Source organism: Mchenga conophoros, linkage group LG5 (genome assembly GCF_057382185.1).
Source record: "Mchenga conophoros isolate Kocher_MC1m ecotype Shallow Benthic linkage group LG5, M_conophoros_male_GT1.1, whole genome shotgun sequence".
NCBI lineage: Eukaryota > Metazoa > Chordata > Actinopteri > Cichliformes > Cichlidae > Mchenga > Mchenga conophoros.
In genome coordinates this window covers 77,949-88,564 of record NC_140530.1, presented here as the reverse complement: position 1 = coordinate 88,564, position 10,616 = coordinate 77,949, and the positions used below count along the sequence as shown (strand labels likewise).

The following is a 10,616-nucleotide window of genomic DNA, read 5'->3' as shown; positions in this document are numbered from 1 at the left end:
TAGTTTCTGTATGCAGTCATGTTGCTCAACCGGTTTCTCCTCCTCCTGTTGCATGTGTACCTGACTTTTTCATCCCACTGGACACCAGCCTGCACAGTGTAAACAGCCATGAATCACCAGTGTCTGCGATCTTACGAAAGCAGGCGTCTTCTTCCAAATTTTTCTTGACAGGATTATTTTTAGCGGTCTTGTGTTTTGGTTTGTGTCACATCAGGACACGAGACACAAAGGACATAAAAGGACAAGAGAAAAGTTGAGAAATATCAGGAGGAGGGGCAATTTAATCTATATATAATGAGATCTAATCAGCTAATCACATGGCAGCAAATCAGGCCGTTCAGGCATGTAGACACGGTCAAGACGATCAGAAGTTCAAACTGAGGATCGGAAAAGGGAAGGAAGGTGATTTAAGTGACTTGGAATATGGCATCTTTGTTTATGTTAGATAAGTGTTGTCCAAAAAGGAGAAAGCATTTAGTGAGCTGCTGCACTCCCGCCCAAAGTCCCCCGCTGACGTCAGAGGTCACACTGCATCGAGCTGGTAGGAGGGCAGCAGTGACTTAAATAACTGTTTATTGGTATGCAGACGAGCATTTCTGAGAGCACAACACTTAGATCCGTGGAGCAGAAGACCACACCGGGTGCCACTTTTGTCAGCTAGGAACAGGAGTCAGACAGCAGGGTCATAATTTAGCATAATCAACATGAAGTTTCACATGTCACAGAAGCTGTAAATGAACAACAACAAAAACATTACTGTCAGCACTTCCTCATCAGTTTACTAAGATAGCCTGTACTCATTGTTAATTTTGTTGGCAGAGCAGCTGTTTCGGCTCTGGTACAAACACAAGTAGCAGGTACACTTACCGTACGTTGTTTCACTACCTAGAACTAAAACGCAGTCCAATAGCCTGGAAGGCTGAATCGTCTTCCCGTATGTGTGCTGCGTATTTTCTCACATCTGTTCCTTACATCTTTATGACTTTAATAAAGGTGGCATAACAACAAGGCAGCCTCAGTATAAAAGGCTATTGACTCATTCATTACCGTCTGTAACCTGATCGCTGACTGAAATCCAGTTCACTTAAAAGTGATTCATTATGCTGACTGCAGTGTAAGCCACTGTTTTCCTGACACAAGCTCCTGATGTCAGGCAGAAAAAAAGACCCAAAACAACCCCCCCCCCCACACACCTGGTTTCTTTGGAGATGAGAGCTTCACACTAGGTGACAAATGAGCAATACATGTCTCATGGAATTAAAAAAATTCATTAAAAAAGCCCATTTCAATCCAGAAATCACCCCAAAGCTTAACAGTTCACTGAAATCATTTTTATTTTTTCTTAGAAAAAGAAACTATCACAACTTCATTTGGTTACTGTACAGTTTCTCTCATAGTCACTCAGTTTTGATAACAGGTTGTGATTTCATGCTGAACACCAAACACCCTCCCTACTAACTCACACCACTAGTACAACATGACAGTATATGACTTTTCTCTTTTTTTCTTCTTCTTTTTTTCATTTTTTTTTTTTGCATTTGACATCCTTTGATATTCAGGAGTGAAAAGCATTAGAAACCACTTCTATAAAAAAAAATGGAGACAGAGTAGAAATCCCTGACAGTTTCACTTAGAAAATGAGGGACAAGAGAAAGAACTCTTTGAATGGTGTGGTCCATACCAACATGCACTGACATGTTTCTGTGTGCGCGTCTGTACGTGTGCATTCTGGACAGCACCATTATTCACTGTGTATGTGAGAGTTTAAGAGGTTCCCTGCCCTACATGAGACAGAGTGAGAAAAAAAGAGGAGCGATAAAAGTGAATGTGGGGGAGGAGAGAGAATCTAGGTCAGATTGTGGAGCATGCAGACCCCCTTCACAGACTCTCGTAAATGCTCTCGCTCTGAGCGGACTGGGCTTGCATGCCATCTTCATCCACAGTCGGGATACATGACTATAAGTGGAACACAGTAAATTTTAAGATTAAGGGATGTATCAAGTATGTCTCCCTGAGAAACGTTTCTTTCAACAGTACCATTAAAACCGTTCGTTTGTCACTGGCTCGTCTTCCACACATCTCTCCTCCAGAGAATAAAATATCCTGGCTCATATTGAACATACTGCCCTTCATTTTATCCGTGATCTATCTTTCCTTGCACTACCCACCCATTAGGACCACTACCGCTAACAATCTCGGCAGCCAATTACAGGCACGGGCAGGTGACATTCATACAAAACTTTCCAGCCAATCAACCCAAAGGTGTTCAGGTGCTTTGACTTACGGCTCTCTCCCTCTCACTCTCTATCTTGCAAACAGTTGTGAGGTACCGAACGCGACGCCTTTGTGACCGAGTCCGAGTAGCTCTACTGTTCTTCCGATTCCCCATTTTTTCCCCACTCGTGTACGGTGAAAATAGGAGGACGACAGTGGGCTATAAATAGGTTGTCCTATGTCCTCTCAGCGTTTTCCATAGTATTAACATCACATACTGAGCTGACACACAAGTGCAAGGGATGAGGAAAAGTGGTGTATGTGTGTGTGTTTGTGGGGAGAAAAAGGAAAGAGGAAAAAATAAACTTCTACTTCTGTTTTCAGAATCTGTCGCTACATAAAGCCAATCCTGTATTACCAGTCTGAAGGCATTTTTGTTGTATATATGAGGGATAACTGAGTTAAGTGTTCGCAGAACCCAAAAACTAACAATTTGTCTTCTAGTTAAAATCCATTGGCTGAACAAATCTCGCTAAGTCTAACTTGATAAGAGTAATCTCTGTAGCCCTTTTCAAGTTTAAGAGAGTGAAGTGAGGCAAGTGACAGTGCAGGTGTGCTTCAGTGCGTTTTACCAAAACACAACACTTACGTGAGATCGCACACAGGTTAGAGATATTTTCTCATTGAACAAGCTGTCCACTCACACGAGGAAGTTTTCTTTTGTTTTTAAAAAGCATTATCTAATATCAAACCACGTCCTGTGGCTGTAAACGGAAAATCCACAGCCGCTGTATAAAAACTTTTGAGTGTTTCTTTTATTATTCCTCTCTTTCTCTTTTCAACTATTATTAAAAACCAAAGACTGGGGTGTCGACACCTCGCAGTAGAAAACAAATAAAAGAACAAACAAAGCTGTTTTAAAACCACTTTCTCCTTTACTCTGACTCCTCCTGAGGAGTGGGAAAACGTGGCGAGGGAGGAGATTAGAGGATTTTATCTCTCGCTTTCTCTCTACGAGACAAGTTTAGGTAGGACCGTGCGAAGAGGTATGGCCTCTCCTGAATCTCCCATCATGTTGCTTCTAAGTTTGTTGTTACTGGCAGTTGTAGAGCTTAAGCCAGGCCCCCCCTTGGCCAGAATAGAGGGAAAGGAGGTGCTGTGGTGCTCGGGGAGTCGTTTCACAGACGCTCCTTGGCTCTTCTCTGTCCCGGGTATTGGTTTGGGAAGCCTGCGATACAGCCAAGGGTGTCTGAGGGCCTGGCTGGGGGTGAGGCGAGAAGACGGGTCCCAGTCCAAACACTTCTTTATGAAGTCAGTAAAGGCGGGGTCCTCGCAGCCCTTGAGTGCAGCACTCCAATCCTTGCTACCTGGAGGGCCTCTCATCTTGCCACGGCGCGAGCGGACCCTGTCAGCACAGTGGCTCCGGTGGGCAAAGTGTTTGCACCGCAGTACCGAGGGTGGCCCTTGGAGTTGATGAAGTTTTTTGCTCTTTTGGCCTGCTCCAGGACCTTCTGCGGCGGCATCCCCAGCAGCTCCATAACACAGGCCAGCTGGTCGCCCTCATCTTCGCCGGGGAACAAGGGGTAGCCAGTCAGCAGCTCGGCCAGAATGCAACCAAAGCTCCACATGTCAATAGGAAGGCCGTAACGTGAACCGAGGATCACCTCCGGAGCTCGATAAAAACGAGATTGAATGTAGGTGTAGACCCGCTGGTGTTCAAAACAGCTGGAACCAAAGTCAATCACCTGGTAGGGGCAAGAGAATAAGAAATGATATAAATGAAAATGAAAACCAAACGCACAGACCCATTACAGCACAGACGAGAAGGCGCCGCCTTTACCTTGATGCCGCTGCGACCCTGCTGTTTGAGCAAGATGTTCTCTGGCTTGAGGTCACAGTGGATGATTCTGTGCCTGCTTAAAGCCTCCAGGCACTGCAGGATGGAGTGCGCAAACTTCCTGACCAGTGCCAGACTGAAGCCCTGGAACTTGTTGCGTTTGATAAGCTCATACAGGTTCATGCTGAGCAACTCAAAGGTCATGCAGATTTGGTTGCGGAAGGTGAAGTTCTCGAGCATGTGCACAACATTCATGGTGCCGTTACGATCCTGCTTCCGCAAGTGCTCCAGGATGCGGATTTCCTCCTGCGCCTGCCGGTGGAAACGCTTCTCGTTGCGCACCATTTTCAGAGCCAGGTGTTGCTGCAGTTTGTGGTCATATACCTTCGCAACCTGGCCAAAGCTACCTTTACCAATGATCTGTAGAGAGTAAGAGAAAGGACAAGCATTTGTTTAGCTAAAAATGAAAGAACAAATTTAAAGCCACAAACATCAGAACACATCTGACCTTGAGGAACTCGTAGCGGTAAGCCAGGTGGTCGTGGGCGACGTGAATATAACCTCCTTGCTCGTCATCGTAGCCGCAGTTGTTGCTACCTCCGGCAATTGCGGGCCTCTTCTTTGCATTGGGTCCCACAAAGTAAATGTCTGGGTAGGAGTGGATCTCCGCCTGTTCCAGGGTGGTGAGCTGAGTTCGGTACAGTCTCAGAGCCTGATCAGGAGTTAGTGGGCCGCACACTTTACTGCTGTTGACGCCATTCCCGGCTCATGCGGGCCAGAGGATTCGACAGAGCCCTTACTGGATTCAGTGCTGTGGCAAATGAGGATGGAACAAATGTGTTAACCGACAGCTTGACTGGTCATCATCTCGCCTGTAACATTTTACTTAGTTAGCATGCTCTTAGTTAGCATGTCCATCTTTCCCACCTGTCCACACTGTGCTCTTTGGACAGGCTGGAGGCTGGGGCAGGTTTAGTGGGTGTCTCATGAGTGGTCCCACTGTTCAGTGTGGTTGCTGTGGTTATGGCGTTGACCTTGCGGTTGCTAGTCGAGTCATCATACAGGTACTTCACCTTTGACGGGGCACCTCGGATGGTCACCTGATCCCTCATTACAGCCTTGTTACTGACAACCTATTGACACAGAGGCAAAACAAGACTTTACAAGACGCAGTCGGTGAATATCAGAGCAAATGCAGTTTATTTTGCTCTACAAAGAGAAACAGTTTCTTAACTGAGGGTCTTCTAAAAATGACTCAAACTCAATATTATCCTGCATCATTCCAGCTCCACATATAAGACAGAGTCTGCAACATTTTTAAATCCTGATTATTAACAAGAAAAAAAAGGTTGTATTTGATGCAGATCAAAATATCAACACCCAACTGTAGAGTCTCAGGTGGAGAGAAATGAGCAGACATCCAGTTTGCAGTTGGTTAACCAGCACGACAGGATCCAGATCCAGTCTGGCAGCAAATGCTAATGCGCAACGTCCCCTCTTCTCCTACCAACACATGCAAAACGACCCACATCCCCACCTACTTGTTTGTATCCTTGCTTAGATGAAAGATACCACTAATCATTGTTAGTGCTGTCATAATCTTGCTATAAACATTTAACTTCTAACTTACTCCTTAATTACTGCAAATAGCATCTACGTACAAAATGAAGTTCAGAATAAAAGAAAGTGATCGCACAGTCACTAGGCGATTTCCCCCCCCAATATAACTGTCCACAAACTTTAAAAGTGACAGTTCCACTTTGCTTGGGGGTGAAGGTTAAAGGAGTTTAAAGAACGGTCTCGAGTCTCGCCGGAGAGCAGCTTCGTTTCAGCAACCCCAGGAATTCATTCCTCCTCGCTCTCTCTCTCTCTAGCGGAAAGAACGCTCCGCAAGATTATGGAGCACAAGGGAAATGATGGTCATTAAAGTTGAATTATATTGTTAAACTATAGAAGATGTGTGGCTGTTAAGACATGAACTCACCGAAGCCTTCGTACAAGGAGTTAGACTGGAGAGGGATATATCCTCGCGCTTTTTGTCTCTCTCTTACACATGTACACTTTTTACTCTAAGGGCAGACCGATTTTGGGAAGATTGTTTTGTTTTTTTTTTTAGGAAAAGTGGGTGTTGATCATCCACGGAGAAAGGACTCAGCTGAGAGTGTGTTTTTGTACCAGGTTTGGGCTCTCTAAAAATAGAGTGGGAATGCGGGATGGGTTTCCCATACATGTAACTATATAGTCTTAACTTATTACAACAGCTCTGCTGCTGACCCAGGGTCTCATGCAGCTGTTGTTCCAAAGTACACAGTGAATGTCACTGATCGAGCCCCTTCACCCAGACACATACACAAATATTGACATACATATCAAAGCTCTCCACACGGGGAACAGCGTCTGTGATGGATTACTGACTGACCCGGCTGAAAAATACAATAAAAATTCAAACGTAAGAGGGCTCCAAACGGGAAGAGAAATCAGAGCGTGCGGCATTTTCTCTCACTCAGGTATTCCAGAGGGTGGAGTCCCTGTGTGCAAATCTGCATGGTGCAACAGATGGAGGAGAGCTAATCTCTTTCTGCTACAGAAACACCTTAGTATCTTTTTCTCCTCTCTCTGAAGCTCACACAAGGTTGCAGCAACCACACAAACCTCTGTCACAAACAAAGCAAATGATGGTATTATTACGCTGCCGTAATTTGGGTGACAGTCAGAACACGGCTATAAAAGGTGGGGGCTCATGAATTCAACTTACTATGAGTACAATTTATTAAAGCAAATCAAGCCCTCACCTATCAGTTTATTACTTTAATAGAGCATGAGGCTAGTGTTACTGTCAGTCACATTCACCGGAGGACAGTAACTCTGTGAGCGTGACACAAAACACAAAGGAAGAAGGATGGGACTAGAATAGAAAACTAGGCCTAAACTCTGTGCAAGCCCACTGATGGAGGATTACACGAGCTAGGGGAAGGGGAGGAGAGGGGGAGAATGCTGATTGGTGAGTTTGTTTGTGGTCACATTTTCAAGCCCAATAAATCTTTACAATATATCAACCAGCCTTTTTCATCTACTGACATGTAGGCCTGTGGACTATTGTTGTTTGTGTGTATGTGCATTTTATTTTGCCATAGGGGACATTTATAAGATCACATATATATATTTACCTAGGCTAAAACAGATCATTTATTTTTGGTAATAACCCTCCTTTAATGTAAAACTGCCTAAAAAACTCAAAGCAAATCCCTAATTATCTTTCAGAATGGATTAACAGAACAGCAAAAAGTAATTATGGTATATGGGTCAATTTATTGAGATTAATGAGGTCGTATCCTCAATGAAAGTTACCGTAAGCACCGTAAACATGCATATATATCACCTGCTCATTAACATGGTTTGAGTCAAATGACGTGTCCAAAAACAGATGAAGGCAAGATAAGCGCACTCTGTATTCACTTTAGCCGAAAAACAAATGGCCAATTCACCGTAGTTTCCCTGACGCAAGCACCGAGAACTGCCGGGGCACCAAACTTTGATGCCCTAGGACAATAAATGAGTCTTACTCACACAATGCTATTAAATGAAGGGTATAAAAATCTACTGAAAGTCACATGTTGGAGATAAGGAAACAGATAAGCTGCCCATCCTACGCAGCCAGAACACAGTGGAACGAGGGAGGGAGGGAGGGGGGGGGGGTACAAATGTGATGAACAGGAACACAGGCAAGGGAATATCTCTCAGAGGAGCAGGAAGTCTGGAGACAGAGTGTGCTCCAGCACAGGAAATAGGGCTTAACTGGCTATGCGCGTATGCGTGCGTGTTTGTGTGTGTATACTTACTGTGTGTTTGGGCATTGGGGGTAGCCCCGACGGACTGTTTGTGTCTGCTTCGTCTTTCAGGATGTGGTCGGTCCTCATGTACGAGTCGTACAGACCGTCACCATGGCGAGCTGCAGGGACAATGATGAACAAAGTCAATCAGTGTGATGATGTGAGGCTATTAAATTTGCAGCAAAAGCACAGAACGATCCTCGAAGGTGACGTCAACAGAATGCAATTTAATTTTCTCCACTGAGACGCACTATCCTTGTTTGACCAAATCAGGCAATGTCCTATTAATCATCTCATCAATCACACCAGCAGTTCTAGTTACCCTGATGCTAAAACAAACTGCATTGTACAACTAGACAAATCCCTTGAGCCACCACAGCAAGACATCTTGCATTACACCGATCTCTGTATGCCAGTGGGGATGAATACGGTCTCCCACAACAGGCTAGCTCACAGTTGCAGTGAAAAGACCACCATTATCAGATACATCACTGTAGCTATTGTACCCAATACATTGTGTCTAAGGCCAGCGCTCCAACCTGACCAGCTTACACGCGGCTTAGGGTCCCAGATCGCTAGCGCTGCAAGTGGTATTATTGGCCTAATGGGGCTAACAGATGCCTCTGTGACGACAGCATCTTTCCGTCTGCCCATCTGTCCATTCAGCCCAAATCATGTGGCGCACACACCAGGTGTGTTTGGAATTAGAGCTAATATAGAGGGATGCTTGTGCCTGTCATTCAATAGTGCTGTGTTTCATGCTCACCTCTTTGGCATTGAGCCAAACACCTAATACGAGATGATACGGCTACAGTAGATGGACGAGCACGGCATTTGGGACTGTGGGTGGAAGCCAATTACAAAAATGGCAATCGCTCCCATTGGCCAACTGTTTACCACAACAGTCATCGAGCTTACATGCTAGCTGATACACCAACTGATTAAAACTAACTGTGTAAAGTGCAGCTTGAAATCAGGGTGAGTAGCTCATTAGCCGAAGTTGTGGCGAGTTTGGCGTTCTCCCTCGTGAGTCCCAGAGAGTGCTGTAACCATGTGTAGGTGCGTCAGAGACTATGTTCCCAGCACAGGCTTGCTTCTGGACAGATTAGACCTGCTGCCTGGATACGCACGCATTAAACCTGCACAGCACTGCAAACAGTGGCATTAGGACTACACACACAATATTAGCCAAGCACAGACTCCATTAGCCCTTAGCAAACTCCTAATCGCTCAGTGGGTGCTCAGCACTTTTTGTACAGAATCTGAATTTGTTGTCCAAGCAAAGCTTGAAAGGAAAAAAAGAGAAGAAACAGAGAGCAAACATCTGTGTAACCCCAAACATCCAGCCCACTATGTCCAGCTCTCCCCACTATGAAAACTCCTCGGCACTGTAAAGGATAGAGAACAGGGTTCAGGCAAACAAACACAGCAGCTCATGTGTCATAAAACGTGTGAGCGTGGCTGTGGTGGGGGAAAGGCTCAGCTTTTTGTCCTCTTCCTGGCATTCTGGACAAAGTGTGTTTTACAGAGGCAAGGTAAACCACAGGGTTCATATGACATGACATAACGATGACAGCCCTGTCATTTTTCATTCTTTCTTTCTTGGCTTCTTTCTTATTACCAGCTAAAAAAATAAAATTAAGAAAAAAAATCTGCACATAAGCAAACAAAAACAGATCAGTCACAGTGTCATAAAACAATAATAACACTGGTCATAGTACAAATTCCAAAAGCGCGTCTTAAAAGGATGCCAACTGAGATATTACTGCTTATCAACCCTTTGATAGAACAATAAAAGTTTACGAGAAAGATGAAAATAAGAAAATAAAATAAGCTTCCTGGTGTGACATTCAAAACCTTCTTAGATAAAAGTCTTGTAACTGATCAGGGTAAGCAAAAGGAAAAGAAAACTTGTTAACATGTCGGGTCTTGTGAGAAGCCCACGGCACTGTTACAGTAGCTTATATACGTGCTCTATCCCCACAGACGCGACGTGACCGCGAAGACACTTGTGAAATTAACCAGTTCTGCAGCTACTTGGAGGGCATTTTTTTAAATCCCAATCATACTCACCTCTAAATTACCCCCAAATAAATCCTATTCACACGACCACGAGGAAGCGAACGTACAGACAAACAACGTTTTACTTTGTTTTGGTTACCTGTTGCTATTGGGCCCTCTGGTTTCCGGCTTATTATCATCATGATTGCAATTAATATTAGATGCCAGCATCCAAAGTGAGGGGAAAAATCAGATTTTAAAAAAAGGAGAATAAAAGTTCAAACTAGCAAACTGAGCTACTAGTATTAAAAAGTCTGCTGTTGCAGTGTTTTGATAGCAGTCCGAGTACCCGTTAGTTGTCTTTTCGACTGAACTCAAGTTGTTTTCCTTTCTGTATCAGCAAGCTTTCTTCCCAGTGTAAGCAGTAGTTTCTTCTTAGTTTTACTGTGTTTTCATGTGTTGCTCTCACACTCGTCTTGGCTAACATGGGCCAAGCTACAATTAAAAAAATGAACAGGCGGTGGGGGTCGTTTCCCTCAGCTAACTAGCCAGCTAGCTCGCAGAGCCACGAAACACTCGTCCGCCGGAGAGCCGCTTCCTCCGTTAGTTTGAGTCCAAATATCACAACTCGATGGTCTGACCCATGTGCCCCTCGCCTTTCTCTGACAGTACAATGAGTCGATCCAGAGCACCATTCCCGTGCCTATTCCTGGTAAGCTGGCTTGGTAGTTAGC

At 44.6% G+C, this 10,616-nt stretch overlaps 1 pseudogene; it reads right to left on the bottom strand.

The window, feature by feature from the left end:
* Positions 1 to 3,129: 3,129 nt before the first annotated feature.
* LOC146573510 (dual specificity tyrosine-phosphorylation-regulated kinase 2-like) lies at positions 3,130 to 10,357 on the bottom strand (annotated as a pseudogene).
* Between the last annotated feature and the right edge of the window lie 259 nt (positions 10,358 to 10,616).